Source organism: Notothenia rossii, assembly GCF_949606895.1.
Source record: "Notothenia rossii genome assembly, chromosome: 4".
In the NCBI taxonomy this organism is placed as follows: domain Eukaryota; kingdom Metazoa; phylum Chordata; class Actinopteri; order Perciformes; family Nototheniidae; genus Notothenia; species Notothenia rossii.
Window position 1 is genome coordinate 46,592,585 of NC_136902.1, and position 22,231 is coordinate 46,614,815.

General features: G+C 40.4%; 1 protein-coding gene and 1 long non-coding RNA gene across 2 annotated transcripts in view; one reads left to right on the top strand and one right to left on the bottom strand.

The window, feature by feature from the left end:
• Positions 1-22,231, top strand: part of LOC307035191 (leucine-rich repeat and fibronectin type III domain-containing protein 1-like protein) — a 429,933-nt gene that overhangs the window by 275,364 nt on the left and 132,338 nt on the right. The gene's annotated exons all lie outside the window — the stretch shown is intronic.
• Positions 13,543-15,967, bottom strand: LOC307035197. The gene is made up of 3 exons (XR_013807047.1): positions 14,449-15,967; positions 14,110-14,277; positions 13,543-13,641 (listed from the first exon to the last, which is right to left on the bottom strand). It is a non-coding gene; the product is annotated as an uncharacterized lncRNA (long non-coding RNA).

Sequence of the window (22,231 nt, forward strand, 5' to 3'; positions counted from 1 at the left end):
AGCGAGCTTAAACCATAGCTGAGGATCTTGGGTAAGCGCTCGAAATGCCTACGTCCGTTTCCGGTTATTTTTATTTTGAAATTCAGTTCCTGAAGGACGCCAACAAAGCCCGAGATTATGGAATTAAACCAATAAATAACAGCAATGATAATTGTGTGTTATTGGTGAGTAAATAACAGTGTGTTATTTTGAAAAGAATAACAAATTAGAAGGAAAAAAAGATTTAAAAAATACAGATTTCAATGTTCTGAGGCTCTGAGCCCCATTTATTTTCCTCAGAGAAAAGGAAACAAAAGTCCGAAATTATACGATTTAAAATAAAAGCAATAATTGTGGCTTGATATTGAGTAAGAACATGTTTTTATGAACCACACAGCTTCCGGTGTTCCACGACCCGACCGGAGAAAAAGACGTGCTGCAGGCACGAAACACATTACCAGTAGAAATACATTGCTTATAAAATCGTGCTGTGCAACACGAAAAAAAGGGGAAAATCGTGCTGGTGAACACGAATCAATAGATTAAAAATCGTGTTGGTGAACACGAAATGCCATGAGACTGGGTTGAGTATTCCTACACTCTGGTACTTCTACTTTTACTCAAGTACAAGATCTGAGTACTTCTACTTTTACTCAAGTATACAAGACCTGAGTACTTCTACTTTTAATCAAGAACAAGATCCTAGTAGGCTACTTCTACTTTTACTCTACAAGATCTGTATGTTTCTACTTTTACTCAAGTACAAGACCTTTGTGCTTCTACTTTTACTCAAGTACAAGATCTGAGTACTTCTACTTTTATTCTAGTACAAGACCTGAGTGCTTCTACTTTTACTCAAGTACAATATATATATATATATATATATATATATATATATATATACTTATACCACCTCTGTTTATAGCCTATGAAAAAAACTATTAGAAATAGAAGGCTAAAGCTAACGTTAGCAGATATTGACAATATATGCTAGCTAGCTAGCTCAACGATTCCTTAAATAATATTGCCACAGAAAAACTTTTCAGTTCACATCACGCTCTGCCGCTCCGACAGGGAGCTCTGCTCTGAACACCTGAACGGCCCGTTCTAACAGCTGTTCACCAGCGGTCCAGTCTGTGCCACGGTGACTCCGGACGCGCAGTTAATATTAACGGACGCACCCATAGGTAATGTAGCTGCTGAAGCTAGACCATCATCTCGGAGCAGCAGAGCCTTATTATACATCCATGATCGGAGCAGACAGGCAGGAAGACTCAAGCACACAGCTCGCACTTAATTATAATATATAAAAAAGAACACCATGCATGTCATGATGGCAAATAACAGCTCACGGGCGCAGATTACTCCGGGTCCCAGACCCCCCATACCCCAAAAATATTTTTATTGCAGATCTACATGAAACTACATGAAATCCCTGACAAATATGAATATACTGTATTCAACTTCAATACAACGTTATTAACGTGCCTAAACTCAGTAATTCACTAAAAATATTTATATTTTAATGGAGCCTCGTCGGCAGATCAGGATCCCAAAGCGTAGCGGTTGAATGAAACGGCAGCTCTCAGCTGTGTATTTACACAACTAATGGCCCATCAACCACAGCTCTCTCCCCCCCTCCCCCCTGATCTTTCTTCTCCAGCAGCTAAATTAACTGTAGGTTACTCTGAGTGAGAAGCTTACAGTAGACACAACACTGTCATTGCAAGTGACCCTCAGTTAGTTGACTTTTATGTTCAACTGCTAAATTCGTTACTGATAAAAAAGGGCTTCTACTGTACCTAATTACCTTAACACTAGAACCGCCAGAGGTTTTTTTATAGGCCTACCTAAAACCGTCAAATCCCGCTATTAGAATGCAATTTTTAACAACATAGGGTGCTACATAACACACTTTCAGGAAAAGTCACGGACTGGGAGACTTTAATATTTTATTGAAAAAAAGTTACATTGCACACACACAACACACATCACACAAATTGACCCGATTGGTGGTTCTAGTGTTAAATAAACTCACTAATTAATGTTAGTACTAATTCAATACGCATTACATTTATTCTTATCATTCTTTATGAGCGCAGAAATAGTCTTAAAATCAGATCTGTTTTTTAAATGAAATCTGACGGCAGGCAGTTAGCTCTGATCACCTATGATAAATGTGCCGCACCTAATCGCTGGCCATTCAGCCACGAGCTCCCTCTATACAAATCAAACTGTAGACGGTGTGAAAGCACCTATTGTTTTAAATAATGGTCGGAATGTGACCTGTGAGCCTTCTGAATTACCGTGGGACAGCACATTCTAAACTAAAATGTGCAAACGATTGTAAAGGTAAAAATATGAGCATAACAAATAGAGAAGTGTAATGTAAACATTTACATTATTATTATGATTATTTAATATATAACGACTATATGTTATTGAATTACAAGATTAGATATACTTTAGTATACTATCTAAAATATTGATGTATTAAAATGCTCTTCAAAACAAAACTGAAAGTCCATGAAACTTGTCTTTCTGTATTTGTGAATGAAGCGCCATCTCCTGGTTAAAACCTGAAATTGAAAATCTGGCAACGCCCTCTTGGAAAATAGTGGGAGGGCTTAACATTCCTCTATACTGGTCTTAGGCAGGTCGTAGGCAGGAAGCTGTAAGCTGGAGTCTGAAATGAAGTGCTACATCTGTATGGCACGTCTCTACTGGGAGTTGTAGTTTTAAAAGACGTTTTCATATTTCCCATAATAAGTAGTTGCCAGTATTAAACTGTGTACATCCCTGGAGGTTTAGGGGATAGGAACACTCACATTTAAAACATATAAGTAATACATGGGTGAAAATTGTTTGTGCCCATAATGGGCAGCATTAATATATACCCACATGCCAGCTAAGGTCAGAAGACCTTTATTTAACAGCTGGTCTTATGTCTGTGACCCCTCCTGTTGTTAATTGATAAGCCTGAAATATGCACTTGTCAAGGTTCAGAGGCAAATCTGGCAGTAGCCATGGATCATCTTAAGATTAGATATAGGCCTACTTTATTGATCCCAAGTTGGAAACATTTGCGTTACATCAGCATGTGTAACAGTTGTAAATATGCAGTAGTGTTTATTTGTAAATCATTTAGTATAATCACACAAATTCTGTGTTTTATTTAATAATTCTGTGTTCTTTATTTATTGATTGTTCAATACCTGACAAGGCCGGAGATGAAAAACTTTGGTCGCAGGTTCCTCAACAGTGCATTACAAGACATCTATCAATATGTGTGTATACCTCCACCATTAAACTGTCGTATTCTGCACATTTCTTAAACTATCTACATACATCTTATAAGAATATAATACATATGTATAATATCAGTTAAAATAAGTGCTTAAACTTACAGTGGTTAACATTGCAGGAAAGCAATATATTAGTACTTTGTCAGGCTTAATATGTATATGTATAAGCTTTTTTCTTATTCAAAATAAGACCTTAACCTAAAGTATTCTTTAATGTTTAAATAAAGCCTTATTAGTTTGTCTGTCTGTGTCTCCTATTAATATCTAATAATACAAATAATACATTTCAATAACGTGCTTTAACCACCAGGTGTCCCTTTCTATCAGCTGTGCACTGTTATGGTGTAAATATACCAATATACTGATTGGATCAAACATAAAAGTCATCCAAATTAGAATTGATACTGCCAGGAGACTTATATTGTGCAAGGAGACTTATATTGTGAAGAGAAATTGAAGATTTTGTTTAATTGCTGATATATTTATGATCCACGTCACATATTCAGTTTTGGCGGCAGTTGTTCATGTTTGTCTAGAAGTCTTCTCATCAGGGCTCTATAAATAGCGAACTACGGCAGATATGTAATATTTAATGCAGCCGAACCGTGTATTAAAATGCTGTTATGTGATTACCTCCAAAGAGAAAATCAAGCAAACTCTGAATAAAGTATCATTTTATTTTAAAAAAATGTTTTCGTATTTCACATCAACAGGAAATCCGGTTAACTAAAATGTCCGTGCGGAACAATACCCCAACCCATAGATCCGTGGGTGAATAATGTAATCACCACATTACACACATCCCTTCACATTTACATTTTAATTTACATTAAAGTATTTCGTGAGGCCTTCTAAAATGTTTTTAAATATAATTAGGTTTGTAGTTGAAGAGTTTGCAAATTATTGCGTTGCCTGGCAATCGCACAGCGGCACGTCCATTTTTACAGATACAGATTTCAGTATTCTGAGCCCCTACTCTCCCCATAACTGACGGCAACAAAAGTCCTACATTATTCAATTAAAATAAAGAAGTAAAAACAATAAGTGTGGCTTGATATTGAGTAAGAAAAAGGTTGATAAACGCTGTGAGAATGGATCTGCGGGTAGCCTTCGCTCGCGATCTCAAGTCGTCTACAACATACGTTTAGGGAGCTATATAGAAGCCTATGGACATCCCGGAAAGTTGAAAATGTACGCTAAGGGCCGCCCCCCTTGCGTTGGAAAAAGCCGACACAGGGGACTTGACATAACGTCAACATAGGCCGACCTGGGAGTGAGGATGTGTTGTTGGAACATATTGATTTTGGTCAAATAGTGACATGTCATTCATCAGATCATGTGAGTTCAAGACCTTGGTGAATTTGTCTCCACTGTCTGGGGCCCATCTGTAAGTAGGATTTAATGTATACAGCTTACTGGGTTCCCTTGTTGTGTCACTCATTGGACCTGAGACTTTAAAGAACACATTGATTTGGTTGTGGTCTGAAAAGGGGAATTGCTGTCTGATAGTGAATGCACTGATAGTGGAGGGGTCCATGTCAGTGATTGCATAGTCTACTACACTAGACCCTAGAGCTGAGGAGTATGTGAATCTCCCTAAAGAGTCCCCCCTGAACCTCCCATTCACTATGTACAGGCCTAAGGCCCGACAGAGATGCACTATCTCTTTGCCATTCTGATTGATTTCAGAGTCAAGGCTGTTCCGATGGCTGACGGTTGGTGTTGTAAACAGGGGGGGCTTGCCAAATACATGGTGGCTGCCCTGTGGGTCTATGACATCAGGTCCAATTTATGTTCGTCCGTTCAGATCTCCAGTTAGAAGCACATTACCCTGGGCCTGAAAATAGGCGATTTCTGAATGGAAAGTTTCAAAAATGTCTTCTTCAAAATAAGGAGAATCTACTGGGGGTATATAAATAGCACACACATATAGATTCCTGTCAGTTATGCCCAGGGTTTGATCTAACCTTAGCCAAATGTGTGATTTACCTTGTTTTACTACTGAGATCTGACAGCAAAGATCTCCTTTATACCACACCAAGATCCCCCCCAATGTTCTGCCCTTGCGTATGTTTTTTGATTTTATAGAGGGCACCATGACTTCATTATAACCTGGAGGACAGTGAGTGAGCAGATCATTTTTACACCATGTTTCTGTTAATATAATTAGATCAACATCTTTGATAGATTCTAAGAACTCTGGATTCTCACTCTTAACCGCAAAGGTTGAGGAGTGGAGTCCCTGAATATTCTATATATGAATCTGGGAGGGTCTATAAGGCCTCTAGAGGAGAGGGTGGGAGGACTGCGTCCCAGGGCTGCATCTTTGAGGGTCTTTGCAAATATCCCCACCCTCTCTCTGTGTAGGTGGATTCCATCATAGAGGTCCCAGGGGCCAATGGGTGAGTGGAGGGCCAGATGGACATTTGGTAAGGTGGCACATCCTTTCTTGATCTCCGTATTAATGTCATGGATGACATGAGGAGGGGTGTCTGTCCTTGGCAGCAGGGTGGAGACCACAATGTGGGTGTCGGGGAATTCCTTACTGGCCTGTTCCGCCATTTTCCTCACTGCCTCAGCAGTGTCCCTACGGAGGGTGTGCAGGTCATTTGTTCCCGTGTGGATCACCAGGTACTGAGGGTTCCTGAGGGTCTCCTTTTTCAACAGCTTCATGGCCTGGCCTGTGGTGCTGCAGTGTTTAGACAGCACCTTTTTATCAGGAAAAAGCTTTCTTGGGTCCAGGAACTTCCCGTTTGAGTCAGCCAGCAGGACCACTTGTGGGTCTTGTTCTTCCTGCTGAGTAGAGGGAGGCTGGGATGGGCAGAGCTGGCTGTGGGCAGCTTGCTGTGTGGGTGTATCCGGAGGGGCCAGGGTGTTGTTGGGCTGGGTGCTGAGCAGAGAGGGTGGGCCAGGGACACTGGCAGGGAGAGTCTGTGTCTCTCTACTCGTCATTGTGAGGACTGATGAGAGTTTCTCTGTCAGGTGCTGGACCTGCCTGGTGAAGCTCTTCTCTCTACACTCAGCATCCTCCCTCACCTTGGCTAACTGAACACGGAGCACACTGTTCTCCTGTTTGAGTGCCTCTACACTTCCTCTGAGGTCAGATGCCAAGGCCTCGTTGTCGCTCTTGAGCTGCTGGAGGTCCTCTTTAAGCTGCTGCAGAGTGTTGTCTGGGGGACCAGACTGCCTGGCCTGGGTTCGCTCTTTGAAGCGAAGTTTGTCCTTCGCATTTACACTCTTGCATTTAGCAGGATATTCAATCTCTCTTCCCTCTGCTCTGAGAGCTGAGAAGTTCTTTTTTGCCTGCTGGACAGTTTCCATGGTGACCACTTGTTTTGTTCCAAAGAGAGGCTAGGCTAATTAATTAGCTTTTCTAGCTTACAAATACTTTTCTTTTCCTTTCTTTTTATCTTCATGAAATAATTCACAGTTTATAATGTTCCGCTACCTTCTTTGGTGCAGCTCCTTCCAACAGTGGCAGGTAACAGCTGGCAGCCCACAGCTAGCAGCCCACAGCTAGACGGTTGACAGTTGTCAGTTGGTAGTTGAAAGCTAGTTTGTAGTTTCAACTCAAAAATACATCCAAAAATTGCGTTTCTTCCTCTGTTTTCTGTCGATCAATGTCGTTAACTCTTCTTTGGAGTTAATTCTGCAGATTTTCCTATAAAATATCTCGTTTTTTAGGTTCAATTTCGATTTTTTGTTCAGGAGCTCATTTCTGATGCAGCTACACAAATCGAATCAAAACTCTCTCTCTCTCTCTCTCTCTCTCTCTCTCTCTCTCTCTCTCTCTCTCTCTCTCTCTCTCTCTCTCGTTGTGAGTGGACCGGTGAGCGTAGCGGAGAGCGTTTGTTTAAAGTTTGCAACTTTTCAAACCATTGTTAACAATTCACTTTTCTCTGGGTGATAGTTGATGTCTTTGTGCATCACTTCACCGACTTTGGGTTTTGTTGGTGGTTTTGTTTGGTTGCACTGGTGAATTGTTTGCCTAATTGTTTGTCTAGCGGCTACAGTCACGCCGCCCGGCATGGCGTTCCGTGGCAGCTGCGCTGGATTAGAGAAGCTGACTTGCCAACACGCCATCAAGCTCTCTCCACCTGTCGGTATATGTCCCAGCAGTTTAGGATAATGAAGGTTCTAATCTAATCTATTACATAGCCATTACATTTCTAACTCCTAATGACAGGAAGGCAGAAAGTGCATTATACAAATAATAATACTCATAATAATAGCTGACATTTTTTAACAATGACCACCATATCATTATTTTAATAAACCAAATATGAACAATTGAGGAAATGAGGAAGAATTGATGATTCAAATGTTGTAGTACAAGTAGTAATATAGTTAGCATCAATTACTATTGCAACAAATGTGTTCATTTTCTTCATTATAAGTCGATTTTATTTGGACGAATGCTCCGGGCCAGTGGTTACAATGGTGGGGCCAGTGATAATACAATTCCACCGGCCCGGAGGGCCAGTGGCATTTTACCCTTAATGTCTACCCCTGCACCCGGTTCTTTATGACCAGAACTATTTACCGGGATACAAACCGGAGGAACCAGGCATGGAGGGAGGTGGCAGAAACAGTGGGTGAAACTGGTAGGTTTTTCGGCTGTTTGGAGAGTTTATATCTAGTTTACTGCGTTTTAACATTGCTATTGCTTTGTATGTCGGGGGCGGGAGATTCATGTGATTGGTTGTTGGTCGCGTTGCTCGCAAAAAATCGCCAAGCTTCAGACACGCCCAGCTTCAAGATTTTTTGGTGCCTGTAGTGTAGACGGGCCGTTAGAGAATTGTTTTGCTGATTTGCAGATTTTTCGCAAAACTGCCAGGGTTCTCATGCGGCGCAAAGAAGCCTATGGGGAACCTTTCTTCAGCGGCCCAGAGAAGGCTCGGTTAAAGAAGATACTTCAGAGGATTAGAGAGGAAACTGCAAAGAATGATGAATAAGTACATCTTGTTTTTAATTTTTTTCTCGTTTTATTTTTCTTCAGCTATATTTTTGTTTATGCAATTATAATGTCATTATGAGTGTCATAAAGCTCTTTAAATATTGACGTTTCTCGAGGGGATGCTAAGAGAGCATCTTTGTTTGTGGTGCTTTTCTGGGACCGCATGCACTGGGTCCCTCAGAGCGTCCTGTTCCTGCCAAAGGAGGAGGGGGGACATGGCCTGGTTCACCTGGCGAGCAGAGGGGCTGCCTTCAGGCTCCGGTTCCTCCAGAGTTTCCTGACTGGGCCTGCTGACCTGGTCTGGAGACCCGTAACTCGGGCCTTATTAGGGCTGTGGTGGGCTGGTTCTGGCTGAGTCGCTGTTCCTGATGGACCTAAAAGGATTACAGTTGAACGGTCTCTCTGGTTTCTATGGAGGTCTCTTCAAGGTGCTGGGCCTTCTCTGCAGCAGAGACTCTGTGAGGAGAGGATCCTCATGCTGGGCCAGGTGGTGGAGGCGTGTGGCCCCCGCCTGGACAACGCTGCAGGCCTCACGTGCCTCTGCAGCCTCCTGCTGCAGAGGCACTGATTGCTGCTCACTGGAATGGACTGAAGTCTCCTAATGACATGACTCTTTTCCAGAGATGCAATGTTTTTTCCTGATCTCAGTTGTGAGGGTTTTTTTGTGTGAAAGTTACACAATGTTACTGATTTTGTTTTTAAGTTTAGCACCATGTCAAACAGAACGCTTATTATATTGTGATAATGTGTCTGTTTGTTTTTTGTGAAAAATTGTGAATAAAGGTGGTTTCAAAAATCTAAAAATCTCTCTCTCTCTCTCTCTCTCTCTCTCTCTCTATCTCTCTCTCTCTCTCGTTCTCGTTTCGTTAGCTAAAGCTAGTGCTACTAGTTAGCTACGCAATGGTTTGTTGCTTTGCTCCGGGTTGCAGCCACAGGTCTTCCCATGAAACGTGCTCGTTCTATCTTTTCCCGGCCAATGTTTTCCAAAGGAGAGTCTGGATTCGTGCCATGAAGTAAGCTGACGTTACATTTTTTTCCATGTCACGTTGAAATTTAAATGATGGGTAGTGACTGTATCGCCGTTTTAGAGATGGCGCTGTTGAAAAGACCGCAACATAAGTAAAGATAATGAATACATCCTATTAAAACCTGTGTGGCTTATATGATTGTGTCTAATTAGTACAAGCAGCATAACGTTTCACCATGTAACTAAAGATTGTAGTCAGGGAAATCAGTTTGACATATTGAACTAATAACAAATCACCTCTGGCTGGCAGAGAACTCTCTGCTCCATCGCTTCTCTTGGACGTAAAATCACATGTACATTTTATATTTATATTCAATTTAATATTTAATATTCCATCCCTCACATACTTTTGTATATATAATAACTTATATTTTGTTTTTCTTGTTATGCTGCTGCAACACAAACATTTCCCAAATTGGGATCAATAAACTAATATATTATCTTAATTAAGAAATATAACCATTATAATTAGTGTAACAGCTGAAACCTATTTTCAATATGGATTAATCTACCATTTATTTCTTTAGTTCAACTTTGATCTATAAAAATGTAAAAATAGTGAAAATGTTCACGAGACTTATCAAAGTGCAAGGTTATATCTTTAGATGTTTTGTTTTAGCCTATGTACTAGTATGTCTTAATGCTCTTATATGTGACGGTGTGACTTCCATGAAACTAATATTTTATATCTTCCCAACAGACGAGCTGACAGGAAGCCCAATTCCTGTTCCCGCATCTGCAGCTGTCATTTTCCTTTACGAAAGAGAAAAAGGCTCGTTTCATTTGAAGCACAGAATGTAGAATAGCATTCCTACTGTCTGAGAGGGATAATTGATGGAATGGAGGAAGAAGCTACGTGTCTAATGACTGAGGAAGCAGGTCCATTAACACAGGCGGCTGCTATTGAAGGTCCTCAATCACTATCTGAGAATGCCAGGGAGCAAGCGACCACGGTAGAAGAAAAACTTCAATTTCAGCCACGACACATAATGCAGCTAGAGATCCAGCTAGAGGAGTCCAAGGCAAAGCAGAGTTATTGCCGTGACAAGTATTCTGCCTCAGCTGAGTGAAAAGGTTCTTCGGATAGAGACAGGATTGCCAGATAGAGACACATTCAGTGCTGCGTGTGAGTATGTTGCTCGTTTTGAGGGTTCCATTACATACCCAGAAGGTTGGTTCCCCAAAGCAATGAGTCTTGAAGACCAAGTTTTCATGACCCTCATGAAACTGCGTCATAATTACACACACCTTCATCTGGCTGCACTCTTTCACTGCGGTGAAAGCACTGTCAGAAATGTGATTGTAACATTTACAGAGGTTCTCCACAAATTACTTTTTAAGGACATAATGAGTACTGTTCCCAGCCGGGAGAAAAATAAAACCAGCTTGCCTTCTTCATTTCCGCACATCCAAAACTGCAGAATGATAGTGGATTGTACGGACATCAAAATTGCTATCCCCAAGCAAATGGATATCTAGAAAGAGACCTACTATGCTTACCGTGGCATGCACTTCTTCAAACTACTGCTCGGGGTAGCACCAAATGCTGTGATCACATACTGCAGCAAACTATATCCAGGATCAACAAGTGGCAAATAAATAGTATGGGTTTCTGGTGTTCTTCAGCATTTCAAACCTGGAGATCTGATATTGGCTGACAAGGGATTCTTAATCCAGAACATTCTTCCTGAAGGAGTCACTGTAAACATTCCCCCATTCCTCTGTCATGGCCAACTGACACACAGCGAAGCACAGGCTACAAAGCTTATCGCACAAAATAGGATTCACGTCGAGAGAGCAAATGCTCGTTTGAAAGAATTTAGGATCCTAAAGTTCATTCCATCTCACCTGAGGCACTTCGCAGATAAACTGGTGCAGGTATGTTGCACACTAGTGAACTTCCAACGTCCTCTCATAAAAGAGGTGGCAGAAAAATTGTGTCTTTTCACATGTAAACACATATGTCCAGAAACATGTTTCATACACATCTTTTCAACTCTGTCTACCCATAAGCCCCCCCCTCCCTCTCAATCAACTTCCTCTTGTCTTGACTGCCTTGTCTGTTTATTTTATTTTACTATATTTATTTGTTTGCCTGTCCTTGTTTGCCTACCCTCCCTCATACTGTAAAGCGTATTTGAGTTAAAAGCGCTATATAAATAAAATGTATTATTATTATATTTGTTTTACATTTTGAGTTCATCATTAAACTCAAACAATGTCTTTAAACTGGGTGTATTTTATTTCTTTTATTTAGGTTCTGTTTAATACACATGTTAATTTGAATCAGATGTGTTGATAATATCCGCAAATATAAATCTTTAAACTGTCTTCTTCCGTTTAAAAGTCTGGCCTCTCGGGGTCGGCTCATGTTTGTTTTCTGTCTTTCTTTATCAACAACGTTACTCTAAAGAATGGTTTGTGATTTGGGACTCAGAGGCAGGCTTGAATCAAGAGACCACAATAGTTTTCTGCATAGATTGCCTTTTTTTATTAAGAAATATTATTTTGTAAATATGTTATTCTCTGTAGTCAGAAACCTAACACTCTAACAACCACAACATTGCAAAGGTGAGTAAATGTAAATTAAAAACGATTCACAATTTCTTAAAATTACTATATTTGAAAATGATAGATTTATGATATTTTTCATCGAACATGAACGACTCAAACAAGGAAACGTTTAGCTGCCTTTGGCTTCTTTCACTGACAGGGGGTGTCAGTGCAGCTGAAATTGTGGATGGCAAAGATGTCTAATGCAGCCGCATGACTGCATTGCCATTCTCCACGTGGGCATTCACATTTTGTGGAGAGAATTCCCTCTTCTTCTGTAGATACCTGTGGTGGTGGGATTGTTTTATTTAAAATATATTTACATTTGTAATGCCTTCCCAATCATCCCTTTAATTATTTATAGCCTACTGTATGTTTATGTCATGGATATCTCTGTGTTTTCTGGTGTGTAATATTTGTAATAAAGATTTCATGTGACCACATGTGACACATAAAATGGATTTGTTGATGGGAATTAATGTCACTAATGTGAATAAATTAACTCTAGGTTAACGGTACTCTTGCTATCACTACTCACCGACACTCTATAAACCTTGTCCCTCATGCTAGCCCTGACAACACCGGTAAGCACACCTTCATCTAGGCTGCACTGTTGTACGTGTCCTGACTTGTAGTGGTTCTCTCCTCTATCTACGCTCTTCTTGTCATCTTTGTAAAACGATATCAGACTGGTAATCGACACAGCCATGACTGTAAAACCTGACAAGTTAATAGAACTCAAACGTTTTTTTAAAACTGATTACATCGAAATGTTTGAGTACCTCAACTTAAATATTTTAAGTTAAAGTATAATCTTATCAATTGAGTTCTATTTACTAGTAATTTTTAAGTGACACAAACATATTGTTTTAAGTTAAAAAAACATGGATATATTAAGTTATTTAAACTAATAATTTGTGTTAATACTGTACATATAAAGATCAAGTATCTTTAACTTAGACATTTTCATATCTCTTCAACTAGCTATGTTGTGAGCACAGTAGATATGAAAATCAGGTAGATTTAACTTAAATATTTTTATTATCTCTAAACCCCAATATGAATTAAAAATTTCAATTGAGTAGTACTCAAAACGGAATGTCGAATACTTAAAACGTTTGTTGAAACCGATTACATCAAAATTAGTTAAAAATTTAGTTAACTGTAACTCAAAATCCCTAAATCAACATTTTGACTAAACATTAAAAAGCACTTTAACACTGACAATTTAAATGCAAATGACTGTTCTATTAATTGACACACACTTTACCAAACAATATATATAAATTATAGCAAATAACTAACTTTTCAATACAAAATAAATTAAGGGTAACACAGTTTTCAATGACCAGATTTAAAGTGCAGGATGTAAACAGAGAACATTGTGTGTGTGTGTGTGTGTGTGTGTGTGTGTGTGTGTGTGTGTGTGTGTGTGTGTGTGTGTGTGTGTGTGTGTGTGTGTGTGTGTGTGTGTGTGTGTGTGTGTGTGTGTGTGTGTGTGTGTGTGTGTGTGTGTGTGTGTGTGTGTGTGTGTGTGTGTGTGTGTGTGTGTGTCTCTATGTATGTGTGTGTGTCTGTGTGTCTATATGTGTGTGTTTGTGTGTCTCTGTGTTTGTGTATGTGTGTGTCTGTGTGTGCATGTGTATGTGTGTGTATGTATAAGATAAACTATATTTTTGGATGATCTGTCACATACATTCAAAACAGTTATTATGCTGACTTACATGCCATAGCCTCAGAAACCTGGAGTCATCCTCATGCAGAAATCCAGGCAGACCACGGAGGAGAGCAGCACGTCGGCTATGGACGTCACCGTGATCCTTGAGTGCGAAAACATATCTTTGTTTTACTTTGGATGCTAAACAGCATAGCCACACAACAATTTATATCACAAGGGCTCTTCCATGACTGAAGAGATTACCATTTTGAAGCAATTGAGGCGTCTGCGATCCCACCTGTATTTCATTAGCACAACAACAAGGTGCAATAACATTAACACTGCTGTTCCCTCCCCAAACACAAGTATCTTAATAATAAATCTAAATCTATCAGGCTTACCCCCCGCCCCCCAACACACACACACACACACACACACACACACACACACACACACACACACACACACACACACACACACACACACACACACACACACACACACACACACACACACACACACACACACACACACACACACACACACACACACACACACACACACACACACACACACACAGCAGAAAATCCACTCTAGTATGGTAAAACACCAAGAGGCTTAACCGACTCACCTGGAGGTCATAGGCGGTGAAGAGCTGATCCAGAACTTCAGACACTTTGCCTTTACGTGCCGCCTTCTTCCTGAACAAGCTCAACAGACGGGGTGCATGCCGATCCAACTCTGCATAAAAGTGGTTCTTCACGTTGAGGTTCGTTATTCTATGAAACGCTGCACAAATCTGCCAAAATATAAAATGACTATTTCATTCAGAGTACAATGTATATGTGGACTGAAGGCAGCAGAGATAAACAGAAACATGACATGCTAAATCTGAGTAAACATGCCAAAGTTATCAGTGACAAAGGCACAACAAATTATTATATAGTTGTAATATCTAAAATATTTTCACCTGTGACTCCATTGTCAAGGCAGGCCAGCGTTCCAGGATCTCTCCAACAGGTAGCTCATCATTTATGATTTCATTGCGCCGCAGGGCAAAGGTAGTCTGCATTGATTTTGCAATCAAGGGATGGTTTTTATTTCTCATCTTAACTTCCTCTACCATTTGGAGTCTCAATCGCTCAAGGCTTGTAACATCTTCACCGAGTGGGAAATTAGGCAAGAAATTCACCTCTGCCCTCTTTGGTCTTTTGATGTTAGTGTGGGGAGCTTGTTTGTCTGGATTGTTTTTAATCCTCTTCCCAGAATTTACAGCTACCTCCTGAAATCCTGATGGACTTAATTTAGTGCGGAAGTTCCCCATCTTGTACTTCAGACTATTTTTCCAGCCATACCATCCTGTCTGAGATCCTGGCTCTTTTAGACTAGGATGCTTAGTGACAAGTGATTCTCCCACCATTGCAACTTCCTTATCATTGGGGTATGCCTTGAAGCTATGCATTTTGGCTGCAAGGCTCTCAAGGATGTTGTGCTTTTGACCCCGAGATAGCTTTACAGTTTTCCCTGTTCTCTGATGTGCAAGATTTCCCTCACCGAATATGAGTTCTACCTCGTAGGAAAAAGTTGGCACTGGAAAAACAGCAGGCCATCTCTCAGCCCTCTCTGGAGTCATGGCATAGGGCAATATTATTGTCTCATCTGATGCTACTGAACTGGCATCATTCTCAGACCTTATAACTGTCAAGCCTTTAATGGAAGCTCCTCAATGTCTACAAGGGAACATAACTGCCCGTCGAAGTCTGGATCTCTGTAGGATAAGCTAAAGTCAAAGTCTAGCTTAAACTTGTCTTTTATCAGGGTTTTTAGCTCATCCACTGATTCTGGACATGAAGATAAAGTCATCTTCCTGAATATGTCAATTGAGGTATGGACATGAAGAAAGTAGGTTTGCGCCGCCATTTCCTATTAATTAAAAGAAGAGAATAAGAGGAACATTCAGTTTGGCAACACGAAAGTCAGGCAATGTGTAGAAAAAAAAACAATCACTAAGTTCTGTTATTGTTAGGCTTGGTAAGTAGTCTCACCTGTATATGTCCCCAATCTAAAAACATTTATTCCTCTAAGTCTCTGATCAAAATAAATCTTTTTTGTGTCAACTTTAAATGTCCATCAATATTGTATGCTGTGAGACTTACTGTGTCATTTAACTCGGACATCTGAAGCACAGTAAAGTTGTCTGAGGATGTCAGCTCAAACGACCTTAAATGCTCACTGTACCAGCACTCGTGGATTCTGCAAAGGAAGGAAACAGAGCTGTTCACAAGCAGTATATGCTCAATCTTGCAGAATTGTGGAAGTCCTCCAGTCTGACCTGCAGACACAAACATGCCATTTACATACTCTGTGCCATTGATGGTGACCTTTGATGTACTATAAATGTTTTGGCTATCTGTCTTTGTCTCAATGAAGTCTTTTGCCACTTGAGGCAGGGTGGCAACTTGGACAGATGTGACACTTGAGGCTTGTGTGTGAGGTCTGAAAAATAATGGTGCACTTAAATGATATGCCATCATGTGCTGATGCCTGGTAGCGAGAGTTTTCAAGACATTCTTGAAGTTGTGTGTGTCATGTATCACCTTTTTGAAAAAGCGATGTTTTCCCTCAAACCTCATGGTCCATAGGTGAACAAGAGGCCCAAAACGCCTTGTCAGTTATGGGTAGTGCTCAACATAATGATGCTTGGGTCGGAGCTTAAAGTCTGGAAAGACTGCTTGAAGACCCTGTCTGTGATCACTTATTTTAGTCTGCATGTACTGGATGGATTTCTCTGTGAAAGATTGCGACAAAACCAGTTGCACAATTTCTTTAAGGTCTAATAATATGGCCCATGCTTCATCTCCTTCAGGGACTTTACTTCCTACCATAAGGGACTAACAACCTCAGCAAAGCAGAATTTTCATGCCCATTGACGCAAAAGTCTTTGGGATTGGGTGTGGTTTATCAAGCCTATCAGAGTGCTGATATGGAAATGTGCGAATTTGTGAGTTTAGGTAGTCAAGAGTGAAATACTTCAGATGAATCATCTCACGGATGCACAAGGCTAAGTCAACTGGCACAATACCCTCAAACAGGTCGTGAAGTATATCTGGTGGGAAACCAGTAATGGGATGGAAATGGTTCAAAGCCTTGCTGAGAGCACACTCTCCTGTAACACCAAAGTGAGTGGCATTTTGTCCTTGCACAACATTCTGCACATGAAGATCATGGCAGGCCCTCGTTCTCATGGTAAACTCTGCTTCAGAAACTTCCTTGGACTGTATCTGCTCTTTAGGGCAGCAACAGAATCTGCAGACATAGTGAGCTCGAAAACACTGAACAAAGCCTGCAAGGCCATGGGCAGCCAAATTATCAGCTGCAACACACACCACAGTGCCCCTGATACACTGACCAACACTTTCAATGAAAATGCCATCCTGCTCGAGAGTGCGCAAGTCTTTCAACAAAGGTGAAAGAACACGTTGATAACCACACGCCTGCAGATCAGGTACCTTGCACAGCAGAGCTAGCTGTATTACATGCAGGCTCGAACCGATAACTGGCGGGCAAATTTGCGAGCAACCAATATACTGCACAAAGCTTGTGGATCTTTCTGGATGTGCCTAAAGGGTTAGCTATAGATGTAGCGATTCATTTCAGACAGTTTGAAACGCGAGGGCCGTGATTGGTACGTGATCTGCCCTCGCTCAAGGGAAAACCTCCAGCTTGACTTGAGACCGCCCCCGTGATAGATACATGTAATTATAATGAAGCCAGCTGCAATGGATCATTGATCCACCAGGGGGTGCAGTGGGGTTCCACACTGGACCTCATGTGAAATAAAGTCAGATACAGTACGCTGGATGTACAGCGGAACTTTGTTAAGATCCATATGTCACGGATATCATACTCTGTGCTAAATAAGAGACATGTAATCATTTACAAAACATCACCATGTTGTTATTTAACAAAATAATGTTGTTTAGTCGAAAAAAACGAACGGGAGGAAATGCAGCCCGGCTCTCGATTTTTAATCCTAATTTAATCATCATCTTCACCACGATCATTTATGTTTATGTGCACCGAATATACATGAAATCACCGACACATATGAATATACTAAACTGAGTAATTCACTAAAAATATCTATATTTTAATGGAGCCTCGTCGGCAGATCAGGATCCCAACGCGCAGCGGAAGGATCTTGGTCTGCATGACGGGTGTTATTTTCCCCATAAGAAACAAGTTGCTGCAAATTATCCCGCTTATTACATGGCCGCATTCTCAACAAAGTAACGACATGACTCCCAATATTAATTTAAATGCTTTTATGGATTTAGAAAATGTTTTTATTGATTTAAAAAATAGTTGTATGTATTGATTTAAATTGACATGCATCCGCTAAGAAAAATAGTCCGTTGTTACCGTTTTTTAAACAGTGTGAATGAAACGGCAGCTCTCTCCCCCCCCTCCCCCCCTGATCTTTCTTCTCCAGCAGCTAAATTAACTGGAGGTTACTCTGATTGACCATAGATTGTATGTGACAAGCTTACAGTTAGTGACGTAACAACACCATAAAAGCTGGTGGGTTGAAAGCAATACGGGAGGTAAAAATAACTACAATAATTGTGACTTATTTATTGTGGCTTTTATGTTTTTAGGTATAAAATGTTATGTAATTCAGGCTTATAGTTCATCCTTCTCTAAAAGCCTTCAACAATGGCAATATTCATAGTAATTTAATAAATCCTTCCAACACACATTGTAAAACATAGCCTACTGTAAGTTAAGAAATCATTCCAATATGTACATCTTCTGATGTAACAACAATAACATTATAAATAGTAACATAGCTGAACATGGTCTTGCACATTTAGCTTTGAGTGTTACTGACCTGAGATGTTTTTATTTCATGAATTAAGGTGACTGAGGCTTTGGGATGCAAACTCATCTGTATGAAAAAGGTGACAAGGATCCGAGCCCCTGGCTCCCCCACCCCACGGAATATCGGCTTTAAAATGAGGAATAACAGAGGATTTCAGCAGTCAGAACAACTAAAGCAGCAGTGTTAACAGAAACGCCAAAGAGTCACATCTAATAGAAATATATAAAAGCATTTATTTTAATGGTGTAGCAGTCAGTTTATAATTTTGGCAGCACTGTTGAGCATTTTGAAAATGTATTTTCATGCCTCTGTGCAAGGCTTAGTCTTTCTATCTTTATAGCCACATGGTGTAAAGTAACTAAGTTCATAAACTCAACAAGTACTATACTTGGGCACAATTTTGAGATACTTGTACTTTATTTAAGTATTTCAATGTTTTGCTACTTTGTTCTTCTACTCCACTACAGTTCAGCTGTACATGGTGTACTTCTACTCCACTCCATGTATTTAATACCTTTAGTTACTTTACAGATGTGGATGAATGATGTGAAATATAATCAAGTGTTAAATCAGACTTTAGTTCCACCTGGAGTAAATCCACAAGCTACCCTTTAGTATACAAAGTAATTCAAACTAGCTGCACCTTTAACAACTTTGAGAACACTTTCATGATCAATCATTATAAAACATATCATATATATTATTCTCAAATGGACCAATCTGCACAATGACTACTTTTACTGTCGCTACTTTCACTATATTTTGATGAGAATACTTTTCTACTTTGACTTGAGGAACATTTTGAATGCAGGACTTTTACTGTAACAGAGTATTCCTACACTCTGGTACTTCTACTTTTACTCAAGTACAAGATCAGAGTACTTCTACTTTTACTCAAGTACAAGACCTGAGTTCTTCTACTTTTACTCTACAAGATCTGTGTGCTTCTACTTTTACTCAAGTACAAGACCTGAGCAAGGGCGCCGGAAGCAGGGGGGCCAGGGGGCCATTGGCCCCCCCACTTTTCAGCCCTGCCCCACATTTTCGCAGCAGCAGATGCCGCGGAAAACGGTACAAATCCCGTTTCAATAATTCCCCTCTACTCTAAAGTCGCATCTAAAACGCGATCTGATCTAGCTGTGTACATTTTGTTATTTTTGATTGTTATATTCAGTCTCACTAGCTTCAGGCATGTTTGAAGCTTGTAAAGGGAAGATGACAGCTCTCACTCGCCACTCTGCTGTTCCTCAGCGCCGCTCCCCCTCCCTCCCGCTGAAATTATGAATGTAAGGTGTATAGTAATCATAGATAACACGGCAGGGTCCGTTACAGTTTGTTTTTATCTGATTTCAAATAAGCAAAGTCTTGGCTTTCAGTACATTGAACTTGTTTCGGCAAATTCAGATGATAAATAGGCCTACAACTTTGAAGCTTGTAACGGAATAATTACAAGCGGAGAACGGAGTAATTTAACGTCACTGCAGGCATAACAACAGCCGGTGTTTCTCGTGAGTCTTTTCCCCGGGAAACAAACACAATACACACAAACGCAAAAATACACAAACACACACGTATATACACGCGGCGCGGAACACTGTACAAATCCCGTTTCAATAATTCCCCTCTACTCTAAAGTCGCATCTAAAACGCGATCTGATCTAGCTGTGTATATTTTGTTATTTTGTATTGTTATATATATTCAATCTCATTAGCTACACGCATTTTTTAAGCTTGTAAAGGGAAGACCACAGCTCGCCTCTCACTGGCCACTCTGCTCTTCCGCAGCGCCGCTCCCCCTCCCTCTCGCTGAAATTATGAATGTAAGGCATAGTAATCATAGATAACACGGCAGGGTCCGTTACAGTTCGTTTTCATCTGATTTCAAATAAACAGTCTTGGCTTTCAGAATATTAAACTTGTTTCGGCAAATGCAGATGATAAATACAGGTTTGAAGTTTGTAATGGCATAATTACAAGCGGAGAACTGAGTAATTTAACGTCACAACAGGCATAACAACAGCCGGTGTTTCCCGTGAGTGCAGTAATCCAAACGAAAATATCTTCCCTCCGTAGTATTTTTGATCATTTGCTCCGCTAATAATCAATCAGATCGATGGATTCCAGAGAAGAGAAACACTTTAAAGGCCTTTTTCTCAAAACGATGACTCTGTAACAGTCATTATATAATGTGACATAGTTTGCTTAATATTTGGAGTACAAAAACAATCCTGATCTCATTAGAAAGCTAGGAATCAAAATGTGTCTTCGGGTCAATGCGAACGATTTCGATGGAGCAGGTCACTTTGCATTAGGTAAAATAAAGCAGGCAGACATAACAGGAAGAATATGTACATTTTAACCCAATCAAATAGGACATTGTCACACCATTCAAATGTATCCATGTAAATTACAACCAATAAAAAAGCTTAGATTTGTTTATTTGTTACGTTGTTTAGCCTACTTTATTTGTTACGTTGTTCTGCTGTGTGTGTCAGCCGTTAACCTAGAGATATAAAGAATATATACACTTGCAAACATGTCAGAAGAACCAGCGCAGAAGAAAACTAAATACGATCAATCTAAACTTAAATTTAACAACTGGAAGGTCACATCCCTGACTACCACATCTCCGGAGGCTGGACCTTCTTCAAACAGCGAAGCCAGATGAACCCAAAAGCAGCAGCTCTAGTCTGCGGCCGCAGAAACGGTCAAAACCGCCGCCGACCCCACCGCCGCCGTTGTTGAACCGAAACAGGCTGGTTCCAACTGCATGGAGGTTTGCTGTCGGGACATTGAGGCGGTTAAAGCTGTACAGCTAACTATCAGAAAAAAGGAGACCGCTAGTAGATTATTTGGGCAAAGAGAAGGTACTTCAACGCAGAATGGTACAAAAACAGAGTGGTTAATTCTTTGCAAAACCACTAAACGATAGTGATAAATTGCGATGTTAACAACCTCATGATAACCTCATTCTTTTTTTAACTTAGGATCATACCTGTGTTTAGTCTAGAAAAAGGTGAATGTGTGCATTTTATTATAAAATTGTGTATATTTACAGACTGTTGCAAACACTAAGAAGCTTATAAACATCAGGTTTAAAACTAAGAGCTTTACAAAAAAGTAACACAATTAAAGATGTTTGGAGTTTTATTTGAGTTATTCATTTACATTTTTTGTCAAAGAGATGCTGATTTGAAACCGTTGTAGCCGTTACGGCATTTCCTGTTTCTGCCGGAGAGAGGGGAGTTTGTCCCAAAGCTTGCCGCTGTATTTACCCCCTCCATCTGACAGGAGGGAGCCTCATGTGTCACTCCACGGAGTTCACTCCGTCACGGAGGGGGAGTGTCTAGGGCGTAGTTTGGGATTGGGCCATACACATGCACTTTTTTTGGCCCCCCCAATTCTAAAATGAATCCGGCGCGCCTGGACCTGAGTGCTTCTACTTTTACTCAAGTACAAGATCTGAGTACTTCTACTTTTATTCTAGTACAAGATCTGAAGGCTTCTACTTTTACTCAAGTACAATATATATATATATATATATATATATACCACCTCTGTTTATAGCCTATGAAAAAAACTATTAGAAATAGAAGGCTAAAGCTAACGTTAGCAGATAGTGACAATATATGCTAGCTAGCTAGCTCAACGATTCCTTAAATAATGTTGCCACAGAAAAACTTTTCAGTTCACATCACGCTCTGCCGCTCCGACAGGGAGCTCTGCTCTGAACACCTGAATGGCCCGTTCTAACAGCTGCTCACCAGCGGTCCAGTCTGTGCGACAGTGACTCCGGACGCGCAGTTAATATTAACAAACGCACCCGTAGGTAATGTAGCTGCTGAAGCTAGACCATCATCTCGGAGCAGCA